At 45.9% G+C, this 26,966-nt stretch overlaps 1 long non-coding RNA gene across 2 annotated transcripts in view; it reads left to right on the top strand.

Moving 5' to 3' along the window:
- Window positions 1-26,966, top strand: part of LOC116791560 — an 86,283-nt gene that overhangs the window by 41,135 nt on the left and 18,182 nt on the right. The window contains exon 5 of one of the 2 annotated variants that reach the window (XR_004358782.1): window positions 573-744. This is a non-coding gene — a long non-coding RNA (uncharacterized LOC116791560). Of the gene's footprint in view, window positions 1-572; window positions 1,151-26,966 lie in introns of those variants that run through there. The other variant, XR_004358781.1, reaches the window with a different exon arrangement.

Below are 26,966 nucleotides of genomic sequence, written 5' to 3'. Positions count from 1 at the left end.
GATTCAGTTTGACTTCCTCCTGCTCATTTATTCAAGTTTCCTAGAAAGCCTCTTTCACTGGAGGCTTCCTGAGCGAAGCAGATGGCGTGTACACGCACGTGTACGTGTGGGTCTGTGGGATGGGGGAGCTGAACCTCCAGCCCCTGCTGTTACCCCCAGCACTGTGATGTGCCATACCAGCTCTGTGCATCCGCACGGTGAGGGCTGGAGAGATCTCGGCATTTGTGGAATGAGCATCTGGGAATGTGCATCTGATCCTCGGACCACGTGAATGGGGGGCTAAAAATAATAACCAACTGCCGCTCCATTCCTCAGCAGCATCTGGGGGAGTTTGTGTAGGGAGGAGCAGCCACCAACCTCTAACACTACCCAGCAGCATCTCTCTGCTTTGCAACCTGGGTTTGTGCATGTAAAAGGGGTCAAAGGCTGCAATCTAATTTTTTTTAGAAGGGTTTCTCATGAGAAGGGCTATGTTGTGAATTTTCTCCTACCTTCTCCTACCATCTGCTGCCGTCCTGGCCTATTAAAAGATGCCCTGGTTTTGCACTTGAGACCTTATTTGTCCTTTACAGAGGAGCTGACACAAGTACCCACTGTATCCGTGAAAAGTTGACAGTGTTACAGAATGAAGGCTGTGAAAACTGTCCCTGTGAATATCGGTGGAGACCACATTTTGAGAGCAGCCAATGCCTTCCCCTGCAGAGCTGAGCAGAGTCCGGTTGTAGCAGATCTGCAAGTTTGCTGGTGAAAATAGTCACTGCCTTAACAATGTATTTTTGCACTTTCAATCATCAGCTTTAGCTGTGCCACTCTCTGCAGTGGCACTGTCCAACTGTGGGCAACAGAGTTAAAGAAGAGTTGCCTGTGGTGACAGCTTTGTTTAAAGTTGTTTATTCTGTAGAGTTTCTTGTTCTTTCTCCTAATTCAAAAATACCTTTGCCTAGAGATTTTTTCAGTAAGTAAATACCATTTCCAACCAAGGAAAAGCAGCTGCAAATGGATCAGGTGCTGCACGTCTTAGGGAGAAAAGCTCAGCAGTGTCCAGCCCAGATCTCACCTGGATTCACTGTGATCCTCCAAAAGGGCTGGGTAGCTCTGGAAAAGAAGAGTATGATTAAACCTTCCTGTGATTGGTTCTTCCACTGTAAAATCAAATTCATATCGCTCTCATGTTTCTTGGCAGAAGGCAGGGGAATCCTGCCACAGGGATGTAGATAGCAATACAGCCCAGTGGTGGTCCTTGGAGGATGCTGACTCAGCCCCATGCAGGGATTTTGTATTTTTTCATCCCTCAGCCACCTCTGTTGCCCCAGGGGACACTGAAATGACCAAGGACCGAGCGATTTCTCTCACAACCCACAGATCAGAAAAAGGATCAAGTCATAGCACCTGTTGAACAAGGAGAGAAAGGTTCCTTCCCATACAAGGAGGAGCAAGGAAGCTATTGGGGAGCAGAGCATTTCTACAACAGCTTTCTTGCAGGTACCCTGGCTCCCCAAATCTAGTGGTGTAGCATTTCGGGCTTGCAGATGGTGTAACACCTCCAGGGCTGGGCAATTTGTGGCTTGTGAGCTACCTGTGGCTCAGAGACTGTTTAGAGCTGGTTCTTTTGCCAGCAGGCAGCAGTGGCAGGCAGGTGGGCTGCTCCATAACCCACATCCCTGGATGGTTTTTGGTTTTGACATATCAAAAATGATTTGCTGGGCCACACAGCTACTGAATGCTTGTCTTTTCTGCTCTCCTGGGGAGCCAGATGTACCCTGGGAGCATTAACTTCTTCCAGGATCATAAATGTGGTTTGGTATCTTTGGGATGACAGCACTGCCATGCAAAAGAGCATGAAGGTGCCTGATCTGTGGCCTGGTTTCTACTAAGAGTAATATCAAAGCAATACCTGCTCAATGGAGCAGATGGTGGGAATAAAGTGGTGCATTGCAACAGGGAGTCAGGAACACCAATTTGCCACTTTTGGCTTTCCCAGTGGGTAAGGAAATACCTGGATGGATTTAAGCTGTAACCAGCACCAGGACGTGCCAAGACCGTCCCCAAAGTTCTTGTGTGAAATTGAGTCTCCTGGGAAGCCAGCCCAGAGCACAGGGTATATAATGACCTGCCTGACTGGAAGCCATGGCAGGTAGCGAGCAGCTTGAGTCACACCTGGGCTGGGTCCCCAGGCTGTGACAGACTCCCAGCTTGGGTGGGTCAAGGTGCGACTGCCAGGTTCTGTGTCCCAAATTTTGAGGCAGTCTGGATGCATTACTGGCAGAAGGCCATGTGGGGCAGAAGATGACAGCCAGTAGATTGCTGGAGGAGACCCAGCTTGGCAGGGAGATCAAGGTCCTGGGAGTGGGAAGGAAAAGGAGAGGAACCAGGAATGAGAATTGGGCTGGGATGGGGTGTGGGAAGTGGAGCTGAAAAGAAACATCTGAGAGTCTTTCTGTGGGAGGATGAGAATTGGATGCCCCTGGAGCTGGCAGACCCATTGAGCCCTGATCCAGATGTTTCCTAGCAGGCCATGGAGGCACTGCAGCATCTCCACCTCTGAGTCTTGCTCTCAGCAATACCCAGGGGAGCTGGGGAATGACAGCAACAGCTCTGCAGGCTTTGGCACATCCCAGCTGCTATGAAACCCTGTGGAGGAGAAGCCCCATCTCCTTTGCCTTTTGCCTTATACAACCCCAGATCCAGTTCCTGGATAGTGACCCCTTCCTTTGCATGGAAAGGAGACACACTGGACAAGCACAGGGAGTACCCAGGACAGCATTAAAGCACCAGAGATGGGAGCAGGGGGGCTGCTGAAGATAGCTCTGAAAAGTGTGGTAGACTCTGACACACTTAATTGTGAGAAGAGAGGTGAGCTTAGGATGTGCAGGTGACCCTGTCATTTCTGTTGCATGTGGTCAAAAATTGTGTGTTCCTTGTTTCTCCAACACTTTTCTTATTATCCTTCCACTGAAAACATTCACTTCTTATTTGTAAATATAAATCTTTCTGAGTTGGGAAATCTGCTGCTGACTCTCAGGTTGCAAGCCCTACGCCCTTTCGTGCTTCCCAGGAGAGAGGCAAGCTCCCTGTGCACTCTATCTCTTCTCCCATCAGCTGTGAATCATAGGCCATCGACAGCAGCTCAAGCAGAGGGAGAGCAAGATGTAATTAAAATCCTCAGGGAGTGCTGCAGCCATCTCTCTGTGCTAAGCCTTTTGAGGTTTTCAGTTTTTCATTAAAAAATCCCGTATTTCCTACTGAAGAAACAGAAGGAAAATTCTAACTACACAGTTTCCAATCTATGGCCAAGCCACAGAAGATTTGCTGTTGTTTCCTGGCTCCAAACTCGAGAACCTGGCTAGCCAGGGACTGGTGCTCAGAGCTGAGCCTCTGGAGGTGTTTCACCAGACCAGCCCAAACCGTGGCCCTCACCAGCAACACCATGTTGATGTGTGCTCCTGAATCCAGTTCATCCAACCCCTGTGCACTCCAGGAACAACTCTGCAGAAGTGTATGGATTTACACCTCTGTACAACATGAATCATGTCCAGCGAGTCTTGAACTGACCCTTGCAAGGAGCTCCTGAGGCATTGCATGGAAATTATTTACAGGTGTTTTTTATTGCCTGTAAGAGGATGTAGAAATCAGGCAGCACCCTTGTGGTTTTCTTCTGTCAAATTATGATCAAGGTTGCTATTTTGCTACCCAAATATTTAAGTGTGAGACAGAAATCTTTACAAGGGCTACCACATTCCTTAGGTTATCTCTATTGGTCCTGCCTGGGCCTATAAATACTAAAGGGACTACCAAAGTAAATAACACACTTGCCTGCACATATGCTGCTCCAGGGGATTTCCCATTTCCTGTATCACAAAGGTCAGTAGGTCAGGGACCTACTTGCAAATCAATAGAAAATTACCTTTCAAGTGACACCTGCATTAACCTTTGATTCTTGTTGGTCTAGGTGAGGTTAAGGCCACCAATCCCTATAGTCTTCCATTGTACCTATGATTTATTTGCATTATGATTTATTTGCATTATCTGTTTCCCTTCTTGATCTTTGGAGTTGCTGGCACAGTTCCCACACAGCATGCAGAGTCGTTTCCCTGCACATTGGTCAGGAATGGCAGGAGATCCACAAGGCTGTGCTTTTTGCTTACAGGTGTCAGAAACAATAAGGAAAATGTATATGTTTGGAAATGAAAAGAAAACCAAAACAAACAAGAGGAAGCAATTACAAAGACCCCCTTGTCAACATAAAACTTTTCTATCTAAAAGTTGTGTTCTTAGCTCAGTCATTAATGACAGTCATAGGTCATTGAAAGTGAATGAGTTGTAAAAATCAAATTCACTTGCCATTACAGCTGATCTGGAAAGAAAATTGCTGGATCCTACAGCCTCCAAACTGGTGTGAATCACTCGTTATTTTCATCAGGGGCTGGTTCACGCCTTGTATTCCTTTCAGCTTGTGTGAAGAAATCAGACTGGTCATTTCTTGATTCAAATCTGCTTGTTTCTTTTGCTGTCCAACCCTTGCATTGTTGCAAGCCTGTGCTCATCTATCAGGACCAAAGAGTTTATCAGGGCATCCCCTGCTCACCTGACCTCTCCTTCTCCCACAGCAATGCTCACATGTTACAGCTCAATGTCGCAGCTCGTCTCCGTCTCCCTAGGCAGGACTAAATTTATCAAAGGGGTCATGGTCCTGCCTGGGACCTGACAAAGGGGTCATCAGACCCTGTGTTAGATGCTTTCCCCACAAACCAAATAACGTGGGAATTGGGCTGTGACTCTTTTCCCTCTCCCCTTCCATAGGGGTACTAAGATATCTCTTTTCTGGGTATTATTAGGCTTCAATTGTCATGTAGCGACTCATGGACACAGATCTCTTTCCATCACTTCAGACACTGTTTCTTAGTGTATGAGGCAACTAAGTCTGTTTGTTTCTAATTCCTCCTTTGCACCCCAGAGAAATGCTACTTGGTTGCTTTGCTGCTGCTGGAAATCCTCCTGCAAAGCACTGCTCTCTGCAGACGTCAGGGATGTGGTGATGATCGGAAAATAGCTGATGCATCTCCAACAGCTCCTGCAAGGACTGAATTCCCAGTCAGCCCAAGCAATCCCATCAGAGTGTGCAAGATGCCCAGCAGGCCTTAGATAACAATAAGCAATGCTCAATTGGCAGGGGACACTTTGTAGTCAAGGCCATTGTGGTGTTTTGACAAAAATCCACTGGCACAGGGCACCATGATGCCCCTGCTGCTCTTTTCTGGTCCATGGGAACACCCCAGGTGCAAGGGGGCCATGCAGCTCTCTGAAGCTGGGTTTCCTGTTGCTCTGGGCTTGCATTTTTGGCCACTGGCTTCTGATTGTCACTTGGGACCTGTGGGTGCTTCTGGAAAGCAATTAACAGCCAGAATTAAAATGGGCAGACCATAGGACTTGGCACTCTGCAGCTGGCAAACACTCCCTACCCCTCTGGCTTACTTCAAGCCCTGAACCTAGCTGATTGTATCCCATTAACAGGCTTTAGTTCTGGATGCCGTTGAGAGTCTGCCAAGCACAATCTGTAGGATGTTTTAATTGGAGCAGAGAACAGTAATAAAAAGACCTTTGACCGAGCCCTGCAGACGAGGCTAATGGGAGGGGAGGACCATGCCACTGTTCGGTCACTTCCCTTGAGCTGTCCTTGTTAGAGGGAATGGACCCAAGATCCTAATCTGTTTGCCAGCTGACTCTTCTGCCCAGCCACTTTGTACACAGCAGAAATGTACCCTGACCACCCAAAGCTGCCAGGCACAGTAGCACTGAACAATTTGCTGTGGCTTCCTGAAGCCAGTGTGGCTGTGACATCCCTCAGGGTCTCACCTGGGAGGATGGGAACATCTGTTTGAGGTCCAGCACAGAGATAGGAAGTGAAGATATTCCCTTCCTATAAATGCCATGGGAACAGGCATCAAGAAGCATCTGGTGAAGAGCTTGCAATGCAATATCCTCCTTAGCCCATTTACATTCAAGTGATTTCACTTTTCAAGGATCTTCCTGGGAATTCGAGGTCAGGATCTATCCCATAGTCTTCACTCACAGCCTCTCAAAGAAAAATTGTCTTCAAATCTTTTTCTTTGCCTCATCTAGATCCTGAAAGCTGGGCTTTGGCATGGGAGGATGTCACTACTTTTAAGTTTCTTGCAGTAACCTTTCCTGCAGAGCCCCCAGGGTGGCCAAACCACCACCTCTTTATGACCCTTTTGGGATGCCCACCCTCAGCATCTGAAGCTGAATTACAGAATGGGGCTGGACCAAGTCTGTGCTTTGTCCCAGTGGTTGTTTCCCTAGGAGACAGTTGATCTCAAGCTCTGCTGGTAAAAGCTCAAGCACTGGGACTGCTCTGCCACCTGGGAGCCTCGGCAGGCAGCAAATGTTTCCTGCTTTTCGCCCTCCTTTCCTTTCGGTGTCTGCTTTGAGCTCCTTGGTGTCCTTGCTGTGCAACATCACACAGCACCTGCATTCTGCTCCACAAAGGACTGCATTCACACAGGGGTCAGATGGAGCCCATCTAATCTGCCGACCACATGCTATTCAGTCAGTAGGAGAACACCAAAGGGAGGCCAGACTTCAGTATGGCAGCAATAGAATCAGTGCTACCACAGATTCCAAAGGAGCAATTGCCAGGGACCAGCTTGTCCACACAGTCCCTTGAGGATTGGGACATGTGGTCAATGGAGGTTTTACCAGGCCCTGCAGGTCCCATTTGGGCTGGAAACAGGGTCAGAAAGAGACCTGGATTATATGACAGCAGGTCAAAAATCTAGTCTTGGTCCTCCTCCCGTAGCCCATCCCTGCCTGGGCATCCCCATCATGGGCAGGATGGGTGGCAGGGGGCAGACGGGGCTGTACAGGGCTGGGGAGGGTGGTGGGTGTCAGTGTGAGGGCCCAGATCACAGCACCCCATCCATGCTGACTGAAAGCACAATGTCTCACCCGCTGCCACGCACCAGCACAGTGGGACCTGCCAAGGGGGAGTGCGGGTGAGGGGTTTGACTGGGACCTTGGTTTCACTTCCTGCCCTGTGTGGGGAGAGATCATTAAAAATATCTGACTAAGGCAGACTTCTTTGTTCTCGGTATTACTAAGCCCTCCCCACTCCCCAGCCCCCTGCGATGACAGCGGTGTGGGCAGAGCTATTTCACTTTCCCTTGGTTTGCAGACTCACAGGTGGACAGACAGATGTGTGGCACTGAACACCTCCTGGCCTCTCCCAGCCTTGCAGGACCACAATCCTTTCTCCAACAGACTTGGGTGCTTTTCCTCAGCATCTCAGTTGGTCACAGCATCTTAATTCTCGGAGAGTTATGAGGATACCAATTCAGGGTAATGTGGATGATGCCGAGAGACATGAGGTGGGGATCAGGTCCCAGGGATGCACAGAACAAGGGAAAGTTTGCCAGGCACAGCAAAGCTGGGTTGCACAACTATCTCCTATGTGGTGCTGCAGGGAGGGAAATCTTGACAATTGCAGTCTTGGCAGTCAATAGGTTGATCACAGATTGATTTTCTCTTGTATTAATATGGTTACCATAAAAGATATGAGCATTTTAACATCTGCCCCCACAACTGCAATATTAGTTTTAACAGCCATGTTGACTGATGTGCCCTGTACTTTATAAAGCTGTAACATGCATTTTCTTACCAGAGTAACTCACAGCCCAGTGCACATATAGATGTTGCAGCTTAGAGAAACAGTGGTTTGTAATTTGATGTATCCCCTTGCTCATGTGTCAGGCCCTGTGGTGCAATTAGCTACTCTGTTTTGCAAAGGCTATAGTGATTAATGCTTCTGCCGAAGCCTGGGAGTTGGGAGTGGGACAGGACATGTGAGGTGAGCGAAAACCAGGTTGCACTGGGTTGAATTGCTATCAGAAGCTCATCTCTGAAACAGTCAAGAGAACAGCACATAAAGGTCACCTGTAAAGACTGTTTCTTCTTGGTTTTCCACTCTTGCCTTACTAAACCTTTTTATTGATTTCACTGCAGATAAAGACATAAACATTACACCTACATGATCTGTCATGAAGGCTAGTATTGCATTCCATGTTTCCAAATTTCAGACTCACTTTGATTCTTGGGCTCTACCTTCCTTGTACACATTCTGCCCATCTCCGGTGCCATCCTTCCAGCTGTACTGATGATTGCTAAGGGATCCCATCAGAGACTGGATTAGATTTCAAAATGGGTGAGATTAACCTGTGGCAAAATATCTACACACCAGCTAAGCTCTAAATCCTGAGTTTCATTGCTACAGCAGATTTGTGTTTTCACTTTGTTGGTGTAAGCAGGTGGCAAACTGGCATGTGTGAAACTGCTGATATTCATACTGTGCTGCAGGTAAGTGGAATCTGCCATATCTCTCCATCAATAACTTGACTGGTACTGTCTGATTCTGCTTCTGAAAGCTCAGGTGAAGACATCATTCCACCAGGAGGCTTGCTTAGCTCTGCTTGCATATACATGGGACCATCTAAACCTTGCGTGTGGAGTGTTGATGGACCCAGAAGCAGATGTGAAGGGTGGAAGGAGCTGCCCACGCACATCGACATCCTCAGGGAGGGCAGTGGTGCTGACTTGTGCTGATCAGACCTATTGCCTGCCTGGAGCAGGTTGTGCCTGTGGGGAAAGCCCTGGCCACCCTCCCACTGCTGTCACTTCACATGGAGTAAGTGAGACAGGAGCAGGACTGGCACCCCGTGGGAAGGCACTGTGGAGGAGGCACCCAGAACATTTTTTCATGGTATCAGAAGAAGCTGATTAATAATCCCAGAGATGCTGAGCCGAGCCCATTCTGAGGAGAGAGAGGGTGTTCAGTGAATCCATCCTCATTTTTTCTCACAAGAGTGACATGATGCATAGCAGTAATGGTGGAATCACTAATAGGGCAAATTATTTCCTGGACAAGGGGGTCCCTGAGTTTAAAACCCTGGGACAACTTGTTTGGGGATGCTGCTGAGCAGGAGCTGGTGCAGACAAAGCCCTTTGGAGTGAACATATCACAATGGTCTCCTGGAAATTAAACCCTGACAGGAATGTGCCCTTGGAGGCTGGAGGACACCTTATGCATTAAGTAGTGACCCCATTCCCTCCTGCCCAGGCTGCTCCTTCAAAGCAGAAGAGACTGGTCAGAGCTTGGGGGCCATTTTTGTACAAGGTAACCAGGAATTAGAGAGAAGTGGCTATTTTCAAAGTGTAATTTAAAGGACTTGAGGATTTTGGTTATGATTTCATAAATCATGGGAGAGGTCTTCCTTAATAACACAGATTTTTAGGAAATGTGGGGCTACGTGTGCTGTTTCCATCACCCCAGGGTGCTGCAGGTGTGTGGAGTGCTCAGGATGCTTCAGAGAGGAAGGAGGGAGAGAAAAGCTTTCGGGATGAAGTGGTTTTCGTTCAGCTAATCAAAGCTCCTCACTCAGGGCTAGAACAAAGCAGCCAAGGCCTCTCTTTTTTTTCATCATCAAATGAGAGAGGTCTCTGCTGGTTGTCATCACGTGGGAGGTTGCAGGTTGCTGTTACCCTGTTGTCAAGGTCTGAAACCCCTGATCCCATGCTCTGAAGCAATGCCCTGTGCTAGGCAGTGCAGCTCCTCTGGGTGCTGGTGAAGGACATCTGCCTGTCAATACCAACTCTTCCCAGGTCACCCTGAGCAGGAGTTGCCTCAGCCAGGTGTGGTCCTGGCCTGCAGACCCCAGCCCCTGGGCCAGGACACACCTCCCAGGCTACCCCAAGCTTCAGTGCTGACCAAGAGTGCTTTGAGAAGGAGAAGCTGAGTGTACCTGATGCTGAGTGAGCCCTGGGTAGCAGTCTGGGGGTGACTTGTCTGTGCAGGATACACTGAGATGGGGCAGCATTACCTCCTCCAGCCTTTCCAGGGCAGCAAGGGCGGGGAAAAATAGGGCAAGGGAGTGTGAGTGGGTGGGTGGCGGGGGTGTAGGACAAAGCATGTAAATAGGGGTAAAGAACATGCCACGTGTGTGAGGATGGAGGCTTGGAAAGGAAAAATGACTTAGCTGCAAAACAGAACTCCTTTACCTGTTTTTCTCATAAAGCAGCATGAGGATGTTTCTGCTAAAGCAGCCTTTCAAAGCAGCTGCATAATGAAATGACTTCTTTTTAACAAATCCATCTGCCTGCTTTTTAATAAGCAGGGCTTTCCACCATTGTATATGTGCGAGGTCTGACCTTTTCATAGGAAAAAACATTCATAACCAAAAACTATAAATAGAAACCTTTAGACTGGAGCAGATCAAGATGTAGGGTTTGTGACTTTTTTTTTTAAAAAAAAACAACCCAGCATAATGTGGGAGGAAAAAGAACAAGTTATTTTAAAAAGTCATAAACTTCTGTTATTGCCTTAAGCTTACTTAATATTTACTGAAACATTTAATGAAAGACTTTAAACAGTAAGGCTTACAAGACTTCTGTATCAAAGCAGGTATTTTTACAAAGGAAAAGGAAAAAAACATTAGAAGTCTGTTTAGTTTAGGAAAAAGGGTACTTCCCCCAACTATGAAACAAAAAGTTTATAGAAGGTTTGTATTTCTAGAGTAAGTTAAGTTTTATACCTTGTTCATGTTCTGGTTCTGCAAGCTCTCATATATACATGTAACTCTGCTCATGAGTATAGACACTTAGCCTTCAAAGAGACTACTCATGTGAAAAAAGCTGATCATTCATTGTTTCCATTTCAAGCCATATTTGGTCCTGTATTTTAAGTCCCAGATGCTGAAGGCAGGTGATTACATGAGAATCTCAGCTTTCTTAAAATAAAAATAAAAAATAAATAAAAAATTAAAAGGGAAAAAAACCCCACAAAAACAAAAACTCAGCACCAGAAGGCAAGTAATAGAAAACCAATCTTCTATCTAAATCTGCTAATCACAGGCATTTCTTAACTGGGAGCAATATTCTTTAAGTATACGACAAAAGAGTTCAAGAAAAGGGAGTAGGAAACAATCAGTGCAATTGTGGCTTATTTGAGCCACGGCAGCAAATCACTGTTGCCACATGCAAAGACCCTTGGTGGTGCAGGTTCGGAGATGCTCTGAAGAGCTTCACTTAGCAAACACTCAGGTATGTCAAAGTGAATCAAGAGAAGGCTTTGGTTAAGCATGCATCGAGCTCATCTGCTGTATCCCGTGCCTCGGATTCTTGGATATGCTATCTCCTCTGATATTTAAGATAGCACAGAAAATAAATCAACTGGGCTGGTGCTGTCAGCATGGAAATAAAAATAAGCTGTTAGCTGTAGCCACTGAAGGGTGCAGTGGTAATACAATACTTAGAGTCTCTCTGTTCCTTTTTTATATACTTCACCAACATAAAAAACAATTACACTGATCCATATTTTATCAGGCATTCCAGGCTGAGCATCTTTTATGACCATTGTGTTGCTCCTCAGGTGTTGGCTTCAGCCTCCTTAGAGAGGTATCTTTTTGCTGTGATTGCTCTGTGCCAGGATCCTCTCCTAAGGAGCAATATCTCATCAGCACTGTTCCACAGCGTGGTGTGGTGACAGCCTTGCCTTGAACTGAGCACCTCCAGCACTGTGACATTGATCACATGAGGAGCAGATCCGGACCTAATCGTGGGGTTTGTCCAGCACTCACAACACAGCTCTTTTCTGCTGCAAGGTATTTTAGGTTGAGGTCATGTCACCACTTCCCCGATACCTATAAATATTTTTTTTCATATATTGAAAATGGGAAGCTATTTAGAGATTGTAGAGATGAGAGGGCGACAGTGATTTCTGCAGGGGTATCTGCTTGTGCCACCACAGCTCTGTGGACACAAGCACGTGTGCACACTCACTGCACGTAGAGTTTGTCTTGTAGCTTCATTTCTCCCAAATGATGATGACCTGTTAACCAAAAGCCTCCCAGGCAGGAATGTTTGAAATGTTTTTCAGAAGCTGCAATTGCTGCAGAGATATCAAGACCCAAGAGTCACGCAAATGATACACAAACCCTTGGGGCAGCCAGGAAAGACATCATGAATTGTGCTTAGGTGTCTTTACACAGGGGAACCCCACCATCCACATGCAGAGAAGTGTGGCATGGATTTTGCCAGCACCTGGTGTATGTCTGCTCTCTGTCACTTGGGCTGGATGCAAAGGTGAAAGGGGGGCTGTCTTTGGGACAATTTGAACTCTACAACAGATGCCTGCTTTAAGAACAGAAAGATATTCCTTTCTGCAGAGATGCCCTTGAAATGGTCGTTAAGGTGAAATCTGGGCCTGCAGAAGCTGATGGCGAAGTACCCATGGATTTTGATCTGGTCCAAATTCCACCCCATAGGTTTGACTGCTGTCCAGCCATTGCCTAAGCCTGAGGCTGGCCTTCTGCCCTACACCGAGTTTCCTCCTACAGCCGTGGAGTCGGGCCTAGGTTGAATCTCACTAATAAAACAAATAGAATTATATGATGCAAGGGTGTTCGAGTCGTGATTTTCATCAGTGTTTCCTTTTCACTGAGCTCAAAGTCTAGTTTGAATGCAACCTACTATTTCAGTCCACAAGAAAAGGCTACATAGAAAATAGCTTTTGAATCAGATGCTTTACATAAACCATGGGTTTCACTAAAAACTGATCCATTCTGCTCTTTTTCACTCCTACAATTGTGACTCTGCAGGGAGGCATTAGAAGTTTCAGTACTTTCATCTTGTCTCAGAACATTTAAGGTAGCCAAAGCAGGTAATAATAATAATAATAATATAAACATTGAAATCATTCACCACAACTGATTTATTGGAGGAATTTTGCCACATGTGGGTGTGATAAGTCATCCAGAAATAGGTCATGGTTTTCTGAAACTTATCTGAAGTGCAGGATTCTTTGCCAAGTAAGTTATACCAAATAAATCCTTCTCACTGTTAGTAGACAGCGCTTTTATTTTGAGTGGTTTTGACTGAGTAGCACCATGGTTCACATGGTGAATATCTCTTTATTGATTGGGAACTGGAGCAGGCACCTAACCCTAACCACGTACTAGATATCTCCCGGTTGAGGCCAACCATAAATGCACGTTCAGGCTAAGGGAACACAGGGAGAATGATTTTGGTGACCAGCCATGTGCCAGTAATACAGAGGCCTTTTGGCAAGAATGGGCTTGGCGCTGTCCTAAGCCTGGAGATGCTGCAGTGGGGAACAAAAGTAACATTTTAACTGCCCTTTCAGATGGGTTGGGGAGGCTGTCCCAAAACAGCCACATAGGTGATGAAACTGTGAGGGCTGTGGGAAGATGAAACAGAACTCTACTTCTGTTTGGACAAAACTGTGGTCTCCCTTTGCTTTTCATGCAGCCTTGCTTAGTCCTGGCTGATGCACCTGGTGTTTCACCGTCCTTGTAAAGGGGCTGGAAGTTGCCTGAGCCCAGTGCTGAGCGTGCAGTTGCTTATAGATGATGTGGAGATCTCGTGGATGAACTTTTTATTGTCCTTCTGCATAGACAGACCTAAACCCTGGTTTTTTTACTCAAACCTAGGGGATCTCCAGCATGGAGTAGCCAAAGACAACTTCAATAGCTCCCCCTCAACGCTACCCTCCAAGGAAGAGATAAGCAAAATCATGGCTGTCTCTGATACTGTGATTTATACAGAACCCACCTAGGTTTAGTGCTTTCGGAGAAAAGTATAAAGGTTTCTTATGCCAAGAGGTTTTAATTTTAAATCAGGGAGAGAAAAAATTTGGCCCAAAACTGAAACAAATATCAGTGGGGAAATCCTTGTAAAAAGAAAAGGAAGATCCATCAGAACTGCCATTTTTAAGGGTTTTGCAGGTATGTGAGCAAGTGAGCTTTAGAGTGGCTGAGATCAACCTTAACACAGCAACTTATTTTTGTCTGAGGAGTTGCTTGGCCCTTCCAGGGCTTGAGTTGGTGGTGGGGATGAGAAAACTCTTTGTACAATAACCCTCTGAGGTAGCTGAAGGTAGACTCAAGCCCACTGATGTCAGTTGGAAATCTTTAAAGGTGTGTGGCAAATAACAAGAAATTCCAGCAAACAGAAGGTAAGAAAAGTTTGTTAAGGCCATTGAAAATGAGATTTTTGTCAAAAGTGGAATTTTCTGTCCCACTGCTTTCTTATGAACTTATCCCACAGTATGGAGCGAAGAGATGTTTGCTGATTTGGACCTCAGCATTTTTGTAATCCTGTGTCTGTGTGTGGGAAAGGAAGAAACTTCCCTACTGTGCTTGGAATTGTAATGCTATAAAGGTATTTATATGTGTGGGGCTTATTACTTTATGAAGAATGGGATAAATTATACTTGAATAAAACCATCACCACATCCACCTTAGGGAATCGCTCTGTCTGCCTATCACTCTGATACCCACTCTATCACTCTAACTGCTGCAGTTAAAGAAAAACACACTCTTGACCAACACATAAATACAAAACCCCAGGCTTTTCTGATTTCTATGGTTCTGGCAGAACAAAGGGGAATTAAATGGCTTGTAAATTAATTTCTGTGTGCATTAAGACTCTTTACACAGCCCAAACAGTATAAAAGTGCTTTGGGTTCACTCAGAATTAGCCTGAATAAATTCAGAAGGCCATATTTCTTTACACGCACATAATCATTTCCAAAGCATCTGCCATAAAAATGGATGATTGAAACAGATTTCCTAGTGGATAATTTCCTGCCTGTTCCTAGCACTTTCATCTCAGGAAACTGAATCCAAAACTCATGGTCACCAGTGTGAAAACTCCATTGATTTCTGTGGACTTTGGTTCAGCTCTGAAAGATACGAGAACAGATACTGAGAGTTTGGGTTTCTGGAGCTCGGGGCAGCACCGTCCCTGTTTGACACAGCACACCAAGATGAACACGCAACAGAGCTGCTTCCCACGGCCATCGTCCTGTGATCCCCATCCTTTTCCAGTGCTCTCAACACAGCCAATGTGACATGGGGTTATGGAAATGGACAGTAACATGATCTACTTCCCTGATGTGGGAAGTAGATCTCGAAATGGCATAGCTGGCAACAGTGGGAGTCATTTGCTGATCAGCTGATGTGGTTCAGGATGGGAAATCTCCTGTTAAGGTGGACCTTCCCCACATTTCCCACTGTCACCCCTCCCCTGTTCCATCTCAGCAGATGACAGGAGGCTTAATCAATGTGTCTCCAAGGACATAAAGATGTGGAGTGTCTAGGGAAGCTTCTTACATTGTTTTCTGAATAAAAAAACCTCTCTCACATCGCAACACACAAATCTTCATTCCCATAGGAGCTAGGACAGCTGATTCAGTGGGTAGAAGCCTGGTGCTAGCTGAGGCAGCTATTGCTGACTTGAGTGAGAATGAGATTGTCAGTGAAATGAATTGATGGTTTCAGTTCCAGATCTGGCGGGCAAATTTTAAAAATAAACAAAAAAAAAAAACCAACCAAAACTGGAGAGTGTCATTCAGTGCTTGCTCTCAGGAAGCCACACAGCACAGAAGTCGAGCTTGGAGACTCATATCTCTTGCCCTTCAATATGAGTTCATGTACTCAAACTGCAGGAGGCAGGGGAGGTAGGCAAGGACCCTGCCTGGAGAGCTGGCAGCACCCAGGGTCCAGAGGGGCTCCTGCATTTCACTTCTCTGGGGAAAAAATGCAGCACCAGGGAAAAATAGTGAAGTAGAAAGCAAACCTCCATCTCTGTGAGACCTCATTCATCCCAGGACTGTCTGAAATGATTCAGATATAAATATTATCATGGCAGAGTTGCTGGCATTTTCATTCAAGTACAGCATACAAGGGAATTTTGGTTAACTCTCCAGTGGCCAGAAGATGTAGGGAGAAAGCCGGATTCATGAGAGCTGGCAAGTCAGCAACCTTATATCTCCTGCCAATTGTACCAGTGTGTGTTTCACTGTTGCCATCTGAGGAATTGTAAGCAGCTTTCAAAGGTTTTACAGGTTTCCACCACATCCCTATGAGAGAAGTAAAAAACTACCTCTTTCAATAAAAAAGGAGAAGAGAGCATTGGAGATAAAAAGTGTTAATTTAGGAACCTGGTGACGGAGCAGCGGGGAGCAGGCAGGAGGTCCTGGCTGCTGAGAACACGGCCTTCCTGATCAGGCAGTCAACAGGACGAGTAGCAGGAACAATGAGCTAAGCACTGCAATGGAAACAAACACCTTTTTTTAGGTTCTGTGCACTAAGCTGTTGCTGCTACTTTTATCACACCATTCATTTGGGAAGAAAGCAGGGCAGCAAAACAAGGTGAATGCACAAATCTGCACACTGTGTCTGAGCTCACATAAGTTACCAGCCCAAAAAGTTAGTTGTTAAATTATTTCATTTAGTGGTTTGGGACTGCAGTGATCTTGTATGATGTTAAGTCTTTGTAAATGGATACAGCTGAGTTAGTCCTTCTGGGCAGGAATGGGTGATCCATAAGGGGACTGAGGACCACAAGTGGATGGTAACTTCTGGGCAGCCAAAGCCAAGATTTCACCATGTGAGTCTTCCATGAAGACTCTTGAGCTGTTTTGCAGACAAACACATACACACGTGCAAGTGAAACCCCCTGGCAAAAACAATGGTTGCTTTGCATGCCAACAGTGTCAGTTGCATTTCTTTTTACGACTGAATTCATTCTCAAGTCACGAATGCAAAAAAAAAAAGAAAAAAAAAGCTTAGTGAGTGTTTAAATTTAGGGCATTAATTTTGCATTCCAGTGTAGAGGGAACCCAACAGTCTCAAACCTCAGAAAAAGGCACTCCACCTCTGCTTTATGGGCAATTTCATTCTGCTTGTGTTTCCAGAGCCTACTTCAAAGCACAGATGTGTTTCAGGTAAATAATGACAGCTTCAGAACAAGTTTTCCTTGTAACACAAATCACCTCACTAATGAAATGAGGGGGAAAATTCAGAACAACTTGATATCCATCTGCCTCAAATCAAATCCTTCTATTTATACAGTATAACTAGGGGCCCAATTCCTCCCCTGATCAAATGAAGGGTGCAGATTCCAGTGGGAATGGGTCCAGCCCTTTATGCTTGCTTGGTGACCATTGCCCCAGCCTGAGTGAGGATGCCCCAGTCGGTCCAGTGCACAGCAGAGAACGTGCCTGCGGGTGCAGCAGTGAACAATGGGGTCAGGTCCAGAAGAATATGAGGCACCTTCCCTCAGCACGGAGAACAGTTTCTATAGTTTCCACATTTCCTTCCTGCTAATGTCAATCATATACAGGGGAAAACAATGAAGAAACACCAACCATACATGGAATAAAGTAATGGGAACCTGAGAACAAGCCATATGCTGAAAAGAGTCACCAGATCCAAGATTGAAAGTATTGGCTGTCTGGTCTGCCAAATAAATCAGACTAGCCCTGGGGACTTAGATCTATACCTGTACTTACGTCTTCACCTCAGACCCCAAGGGCAAGCTTTTGTTTAGCTTTGGAAGCCTGGAGGTGGGCAAATGGTGCAGCTCTTGGTTGCCTTCCTCTGCATTGCTGATTCACTTGCCAAGCTGCAGCCCTGTGCCTGCCTTCAGAGACACTGCTGCTCTCAGGTCCCATCAGCCTTCCCAAAGGCTCAGCAGTGTGAGATGAGAGGGGCTACATGTCCACTTGGCTTGGCAACAAAGAGAAGCAAATTGCGCTTGAACCTGGAAATTTACAGGAATGCAAAGCAGCCTTGTTGCTAAGCCAGCTGCAAACCTGCTTTGCTTGGGGCTCTTCCCTTTGTAGGGTTGAAGGAATGAGGCACGTGTTGCCAAGTAGGACATCAGTACTACAAACAAGTGGAAGGCCCTTATCCCACGAGCAATCTCGACCTGGTAACGGGCAGGTAGCTAGAGTAACAAGAAAGTTTGTCTCCTTCCTACTCGCAGAAAGGGGAGGCGGTAGGACACAGGTTATAATTAGAGCCACCCACAGGAATTTTGGGGAAGCTTCAGCGTATGGATTGGGATCTTATTGTTAGTGCTGCCAGTTCACCATCTGCTTGGACTGGGCCAGTCCAGAAACCCAATGGCCAGCACCCTCAGACACATCTGCTTGTCTGGAGTTTAGCAGTGCTTTAAGCCACCTTGGCGCCTGCAGGAGAAAGTCACAGCAATAGGAATCTCTTTATAAGCCTTTAGCCTGAGTGTCCTCCTAATTCAAAGGATTTCCTTCCGCTTTGGAGACAAGCTCAATTTGGAGCCCTCACTCCTTTCTTCCCTTTGATTATAAAATGTCATAGGCTCATCCTAACTGGATCTCCCCAGCACAGCTTCCTGCAGCTGGAAAAACACTGGTTCTGCCAAGCACTGCGTGCTGGGGGCTCAGCACATTTCATGGCACACATTTCACACTTTCTAATGCCAAGCTGCACAACTGTCCCCTTGCAAAAGCAGCCCCTTGGGACACTGTGAGGTGCCTCAGAGCCATCCCCAGCTCTCCATCCAGCTGCCACTGAGGCTGGACTTGCCTCAAGCAGATTGGCTCACATCTCAGAACTCAGCTCCAGCAGGACAAGGGTCAGAATGGACGACTAAGGAGCTGATGTGGTCTTTATCAGAGCAGCACGGGGATCTTGCATGCTCCTGGTTCAAGACATTACCACCTCTGATTTGGTCCTAATTCTTGTGGTGCTAGTTCACAGCATGGATTTGATACCCCACGTACGAGCCTTCAGGCCTTCAGGTGCCTTTCACATCTTCATCCCTATCCCTGTCCCCATCCCCAGGCAGGATTTGCCCTCTCTCAGACATCCTTTGTGGCATCCTCAAAAGTAGCACAGGCTCCCATCATGCAGATTACTCCCCATCAATGTGAAGATTTTAACCACCAGATTCAAATTTCTCACCCTTGTGAGAAACAGGACCTGCCTAGGAGAAATGGGTCCTCAGCAGAGACAACACAGCTTAGATTGCTACATTTGGTACTGCCCTCCTCATAAACACCCTGATTTTAGGTGCTTTTCCTCAAATCCCTGCTGCAGCATCCTGGGCCCAGCTGTGAGACTTAGTTTTTGCCATCTTGCTTTTAACTACCAGGATTTCTGAGCCTCCCTGCTTGCAGAAATAGGCTTCATCTCATAAGCCCAGCACTCTCAGAGGAAACAAGTTCAATTCTTTTTTTTTATTTCTCTTCCCCCACCACTGTGATTTATTCAAAGAGGGACTTTGGGGCCTCACTCAGGGCTCTTGGGTACTGTTCAGTCTGGGGAGAGCAATCACAAAGCCATTACTGCACCACGGGCACCCCAGGAAGCCCTGCGATAACCGCTCTGCGCTGGTGCCTGTGCAGAGGGGGACCTTTCCAACTGAAGGCACGGCGAGAGCTTTCTTCCAGGTACATGGAATAGAATTATGCAGGTTATGAATGGTGATGTGTGTCTGCAGGGGGGTGGAGATGGGGTGAAGGAGGCGTCAGTGTGTTTTGTAAATGCTTTGAAATGTATTTGTGTGTTTCTGAGACGAACCTTACAGAAAATACCTGAAAACTGGTTTTGCTTTTCCTAAAGCATTGGCTCTTTCAGGCAGCAGCTTTGCCAAAAGTCATTAATCACATCTTTATTAACAAGGGCGGAGGAACAGTGACCTCAAACAACCGAGGAAAACAACTAAAACTGCATTCATTTGAAGGACCGCTTAGTAAAATATCTCCTGGCCAGCACATGCTACTTTTGACGTATATTTAAAGTGCGCTGAGTCTTTGGGATATACTGGGACTTCTGCACAGAACCAGGGCAGGACTTGACCCAAGGCTGTCTTTGACTTAACTATACAGCTCCTGGAGTAAAAGGGGAGAAAGAAGAAAGTTTTTAAAAGGTCTTCACACTTTTCTATTACCTCAAGGTGCATCATGTGAGTGGGACAGGCTAAATGTGCCAGCTTTTCACTTCCAAAGTGTCAAAATCCATACATAGATTTGTGGATTTCATGGTGTGTATGGTTTAAATCTAGAGGGAACATTATGATCACTCAATTCCTTCTAGCTCCACCAGCCTGTTTTCTCTAAGTATCCAGGCCTGGTGCTAACACCATGGCACAGGTTCTACCACATTTCTCAGTAACATGCTCATTTTCTCAGTTAAAAATCCAGTCAGCTGAATGAGCAGCTGTTTGAGGTGGGATCCAAACTACGCCATAGGGACCACTGCTCTTGGGGTGGGCACAGTAGGGGATACAGCCCCCATGCCACTGCCAAAAATCCACGTTTGCTCCTCGCTCCCTGCTCTGCGGTGGTTCATCAGCCGGGGTACAGGGATCAGTGGGAGAGCAGGGACTTTTGAGGGGATTTCTGGAGCCTACCTCAAAATGCATTTACTGTGGGGCGGGCTCTCAGCGGCAGCGTGGGGAAAGGGCAGGTCCCCACCTTGGGCAGGATGCTAATGTTGCATCGCGGTAGGCACGCTGTAAGCCCAAACCCTGGAAGGCTGTTGCCACTGGTAACACCCAACTGCTGTGGCATCATGTCCGTTGACATAACCTTAATTAATGATATTACCAACCTAATGAGGAGATAAACCACCGATCCCAACTCCTGTTAAGAAATTGTCTTAAATACCAGTCACTAATCGCTATGGAGAAACAGATGGTGGGCCAAAATGCACACCTGGAGTAAAAAGGTGTGGTTCCCATGTTTTCTGGTGAAGTTGCATTTGTTTACTCCAGGACTGACTATGAACCATCCTGATTAACACATGGCGGGTGTGCGCTGGGCGGGAAGTTGTAAACAGCCACAGCCTTAAGTAATGTCACTGGGCTTGTGCAAGACCTGTCATCCAGATGTCAGCAGGATTGATGGCTGCGGAGATCAGCACCATGCCAGACCGGGGTGCAGATGTGCATGGGAGTGCACCAACCCAAGGCTTGCTCTTCCCAGACCCTGAGCTGATGCTGAGGGGCTCTTCAGACACCTCTGAGCCCAGGGAATGTCTACTCCACATGGCTTTTGGAATACCAAACATCACAATAGTGGACATCACCATAGTGGACATCAGCAGGCACTTCATGGTGGCTAAGAGCTTTTTGGGCTACTTAATTGAAGATTAGCCAGTGTAACTAAGAAGACTTCCTGGTACCATTGGGGTACTGTGGATGTAACTTGTAAAAAAGGGAAGGGACCTGTTTCACTGCGCTGATTTGACTCTTTGGCTGTTACTTTATTTCCTTGCTGTTGTTATTCTGATCCAGTGAAATTAAAAAGGCATGAGTAGCCTATTTGGATCTGAATGTGTGAGTTCCTGCCCTGCAGAGCTTTCAGTAGAGATTAGATTGTACATGCCATTGTGTGGGGGAGATGTGCCATCAGGCAAAGGAGGAACAAATGCAGGCGGGGCGAGACTGGAGAGACAGAAGTGGTATGCCTGCATGAAGCTGCCTGCTGCTCATGGGGTGGTATCACCCTCTCACTGGTGGTTGGACGAGTATCTCAGAAAACATTTGCTGCCTTTGGTTTCTGCAGGGTGTTTAGCTCCTGGAATGTGTGAAACAAGGCAGCCGCATCTTCCCCAATTTTAACCTTTTAGAACTTGTCCTAGGAGGGCCTAAAATAAAAACTATGCATAGAAACACATGCCAACCCTCATGTTCCTGAGGGTGCAGGTGGACTAGCTAGGGGACCCTTGCCCTTACAAATCAATAATCCTCCAAGTTGCTGGAAAGGTAAATATGCACTCAGTTTGCTGGTAACCAAATAAATCTCGAGAGATTCCAAGGATTTAGGTGCTCACATGACACATAACACAGACACAAGAAGCAGAAAAGCCTGGTACAATGCTCATGCTACCAATTGTTCACCTATTTCAGCTGCTTCACTCTAGCGCTGTTTTTATTCAGACAGACTGTTTCCTGTTGACAAAAAAGAAAAAAAAAAAAAGAAAAAAAGGTGTTTGGTTGGTTTTTTAAGTGATCTTAGGCATGCGTGTATCAGAAAAAAGAAAGGACCTATCTTCTTCTTACATCTCTATTATTTCTATTGTTCAGGTATGCCTCGGGTACTTTCCCAGACATGTTGCCTTCTGTTTTTAACATTGCCATCTGGGAATCAGATCCTGTACATCTTTTGTGGTGCTGTTCAGCAGGGAGGGAATTTCTTATTGCTTCTTGTGGATAGTTCTGGCTTGATGCAGATGGATAGCTCAAAGAAGAGGGATGTGGCTTTGTGGCCACTGCCCTCCAGCTCAGGGAAAAGCTAAGGTTCTGTGTGCACAGCACATCTCAGGACAAGCTGAGAAAGTTCTCACAACACCTGCAAGCCAGGTGATGTCCACGGGGTCCAAACTCCTTCGCTGTTAGGAAGCTATGTGGTTAGTTAACCCTGCACTGAACCTTCTTCTCATTCTGGCACGCTCGGTAATGCTGTTAAATGAGCATTTGCTTTGTGGAAGTCCAAGGAAAGCAGAGTTGATGTCCACACAACAGCCACAGACCAAATCAGCCCAAACTCCAGGGCAGTTGGAGCTCAGTGCAGGAGCAGATGCAGAACTGAGCTTTGTGGGTTGGACCCATCTCTTGAAGTTGATTCTGATCATTTCCTGATTCAGAGCCTTGTGCTGTAACCACAAGCCCTCCATATCCCATCCTCTTTGGTCTACATCTCTGTCTGGTCCCTTAACTAAACACTGCTCAGTAAATGCTTACAGATTCAAGAGGAGAGGCTGCTAGTTCAAAGTCTCACATTATCAGAGCAGTTGAAAAGGAACATTAAGAGCAGCAAGAATCAAATTAGAGCCAAGAAGAAAGCCTGGCTGTTTGAACACTGAGAGATATCTGCTTAAGGCATATTTCTCCAGCCTCCATTATAACCATTGCTGAACACAAAATTTACTTTACCAAACTGTGCAACAACTTGGAGGTTCAAGTAGGTTACTCTGAAGTGGGATGTTCCTGAATCTGGTAATTTTGTGAGGTTATTTTTCTTTACAATAGAGCAATAATCTTTCCAGCCTAGAAAGCAGAAGCACCACCATCCCAATGCTGTTATAGAACTGCAGGTGAGAGGAGCTGAGTGATACTCCCCTATCATGGTGGTGAGGATCTCGTGGGATATTGAGAAGCGAAGAAGCTGTGACAGAATGTGCATGTGCATGGTTTCTTCTTTAAGAATAATCTCAGCAGACTCTTTTTTTCTTTTCTTCTTTAAGACACAGTGGCTAAAAATGGCCTTTCAAAAATAAATCAAGCCTGAGGCTGGGTCTGAAAGCGCTTAATGAGGGGTAAAAGTGGTTGAAAAAAGGAAAATGAAAAATTCCCATGCTATTCCTAGCACTGACTCCCTCATTTCTGCATGTAAACTGTAGCTGCATCACACTAGAGCACTTCCACCAGTTTCAGACTAGTACCTGGCCCACTTAGAGAGGTGGATGATGGGAGAGCAGAGACTCTAACCTGAGACTCTTGTCTCCTGAAGGCACTGGGCATCCCATCCTATACATTCCCAGCATGGCACAGCATCTTCAAAATCACAAGGATGTGACAAGGTTTAAAGCAAAACTGCACCACACAGTAGGATGAAACCAGTTGTGGACAACATGATGGAAAAGCTGTTGGGGAGCTGAACTGAGCAGAGCTAAAAGCTGCAACTATTATTCAACCTTTTTAAAATGAAAACCAGGCCCTTCAGACAAATCCAATTACGTTCTCTGAAGAGGTTAAAACGTTTGTTGGGACAAGAAACTTTGAATGGGTTAGGTTGTGGTGAGGTGGTTGACTTAGTGGATTCTCTCAACAATATCAATAGCATGATGCCAATAGCACAAGCTCCAGGCAGCTTAGAGAGCAGCGAGATCAAAGTTCTTCCAAATGAGCAGTCCTTTGGGAGTCACTCAGGGTACATCCCCAGAGGAGACCCTCAGGGACTGAAAGGACAATGTTATATCCAGTACATGAAAGGTGATACGCAGCAACTGCTGTCAAAACCTGCAGATGACACCAGGCAGGTGGAAAGGTGGCTGATGAAGAGTTGGGGGCAGTAGTGTGGAGAGATGTGGGTTCTGGGCTCATGCAGGCAGAGCACATGTGTCCAGGCAGCCAGAACCCTGTGCCAAGGAGGGCTGCAGCTGACCATGTAAAGGGAGAACATTTACCCTGGAAAGCAGAGGAAGTGAGGAAAGGGTGCTGAAGGCAAAGTGGACATGCAGCCCAACCTGAGCGTGACACTGAAGAGTGATATTACAGGTAAAGGACCTCATAGGAGCTCCAGATGGGTGAAGAGAGGAGATGCACACTGAAGTATGGACCAGTTCTGGTTCCACAGATGGTCTTAACCAGAAAAATAGTTTACCCTTTGTTGTTCTTTGCATTTTAAGAAAAAAAGTCGAGAGACTTGAAGAATTTAGCATGCTAAATCCATGCAGAAATTAAGTGAGAGATGGTGTGATTATACTGTGTAAGCAGCTTCTGGACAAAATGGTGGTAGGAAAACAGTCTTTAACTGCAGCTAAGGCCCATGAAAAGAACATTACAGCCTGGTAATTTCAAGTAAGAAAGTAGCATGTATTGTATCAGTGAAGACGCTTACACTTGGGATGAACTCCAGGGGCAGGATTTGATCCACATTTCTTGATGGCATCAAATTCAACCTGGCTGCCCTCCTAGGAGGTCTGATTGAGATCAAGTTGTGCTGTGCCAAGCATGAGTTAAACACAGAGGTGAGGGAGTGATAGTCAGAGATCCTGAAGTGCAGAAGCTCAGGAGGGAGTCTCCAGCCCTCCCTTGCAGACATGAATTTTGGGACTGAGAACTACAAAGCTGAGGAAGAAAAATATTATTTAAAAGGCCTGTTGCCTCTTGGAAGGTATGAGAGGGTGAGAAAGCAAATGAAAACCCCTTGGAGTTCTTGGTAACTTTTTCCAAACTGATAAACATCCCAAAAAACCCTCTATCCTTTCTATTTTCTTGGATTTTCAATACTCTAAGTGAACTAAATTTATTATTTTATGGTGGTTTGTTGGTAGTGATCTTTTTAGCACCCTGGCAAGTTGCTCCTCTTTTGGTTTTGTTTGGGTTTTTTTGTGCACAGCTACAGTTGGGTTTTCCACTCTTTGTTTACAAGTGCTGAGAACAAGTTAAACACAACAAATGAGTTTTGGACAGAGCTTTGAAAGAGATTAATTCTGTGGTATTAATTCTCCTCTCTAAGGAAGCAAGACCCACATTCAGGCACTGCTTTTGAGAATGTTTTTTCCTCATGCTAACTGCCATCCTTGCTTGGTAGTGCTTGCAAGGCATTAAGCTGAAGCCCAAGGGCCCAATCCAGGAAGATAAAACCAGCTATTTTACCCTTAACATTGCCTGACAATTAGTTCATGTATTGATGTACCATTAGAGATGGAATTGAAGGATACTGGGCAAAAAAGTCTCAGAATTCCCACAGAGAGTCAGTGGCAAACCTAGGATTAGCACTAAAACCACACAGTCTGTGGGTCTAGCAAGTCAAGAATGAATAGGGCAGCCAGTAAATCTAGAAGAGCAGTAGAAAGGTTACAAGTTTGGGAATTAAAGAATAGCTAAAGAGTGAACCAGAAAGACAGCTGTGGAAGGAAATAATTCACGCAATGTTGATCATCTCATCCCCATATGCTCATAATAATTTTGACAAGTATTTCATTTTATCTGTTATTATTAAGAAAATTATTTCTTTAAGGGCAAAATCTAACTACATTTTCCAGGTCAACTTGATTCTGGGAATCAGTCTCACTTGCCTGTGGTTTTTGCTATCAGGCCAGACTTAATCCCTGGTGTATTTCTCTTGACTCAGTGGAGTTATATTGAATATCAGCTTGGCCTAAAGGCCTTTAGTTATGTTGCCAATGGGTTTCTTTAAAGGGATATTTCCCTACTTTGAATGCAGTGATTCCGGGCAGTGATTTTCATTTTGCAATCTGGAAGGACTCCTGCATATGTTAAGGAAGTTTTAGTTATTCTGATCCTGAAGAAACCTTCTTTGGCACCAGATGACTCGTCTGGTGTTGGTCCGGCTGAAGGCAGGTACGTGCACGTGCTCCGACTGGTCTGTGGATGGCAGTCTCGAGAGCCAGCTGCCAAGTGCCTTCCATCCACAGAAAGGTCTGGGGAAGAATCACAGGAAGGGACGTGAAACACATAACAGCCCCACAACAGCAGAATGAATGCTGTTCACAGTGTTTCTGATTGACAGAGGAGCTTCTTATCTTCCCCCGAAACCTCTGCACCCAACCCTCCAGGTGTGTGTGTGTTGGGAGAGAAGCCAGTATTCTGATTAGAGGGATTATTTAGATTCCACTACCATGGGGAGCATGGTAAGTGTCCTTTACTTGGAGTAAGACAAATGGAAGGCCTTCCAGCATTATCCACCCTGGACATCAGCGGCTGCAACATGTCACACGCTGAAGGCAGGTGAGTGCACGCTCCGTGCCTCCACACAGACTGCTGCTCCCACGGAGTCACTAATCCATGCAGGAGAAACTATTGCAGGGGAGCTTTTCATCTCATGAGGTCCTGGAGCAAAAGAAAGATCTACAAACTGATGGTTTCAGGATGTGAGCTGACAGGGCAATATCACACACGCTGAAATGGTTTTGCAGCACTCCCCCTGCCCTGAATAGCCCAGGTGTTGTCTGTTTCAACTTGCTTCGGCAGCCAGGTTACTCCCCAAGTGCTCAAATCACAGGGAAAAAAAAAGAAAAAAGAAAAGTAAAAAAAAGAAAATCATGAAAGTGAATGCAAACTTTTTGGTCTTACTTCATGCAAGATGTGAAACCTACTAATGAACCAGAGTACAACCAGCCTCCAGTTGCTTGCCTAAATCTGAGCAACACATGAGGCTGATATTGCAGTTCTCGAGAGAGATTTGTCCCTAGGACAAAAGACACCTGAAAGAGTTCAGGGCTAGGTTCAGTCTGGGAAGTGTTATGCAAAACAGCAGCACAGAGTGTAGGGTACATGATGTACCTGTGAGCTTCTAAACTGAAAAATCTTCCTGTAAAGACTGATGATGGGCATGTCATTGAAAAGCCATGTTTACA

The sequence above is a fragment of the Chiroxiphia lanceolata genome, chromosome 10 (assembly GCF_009829145.1).
Source record: "Chiroxiphia lanceolata isolate bChiLan1 chromosome 10, bChiLan1.pri, whole genome shotgun sequence".
In the NCBI taxonomy this organism is placed as follows: Eukaryota; Metazoa; Chordata; class Aves; order Passeriformes; family Pipridae; genus Chiroxiphia; species Chiroxiphia lanceolata.
The sequence above is the reverse complement of the archived record's forward strand: the minus strand, read 5'-3'. Positions and strand labels throughout refer to the sequence as shown.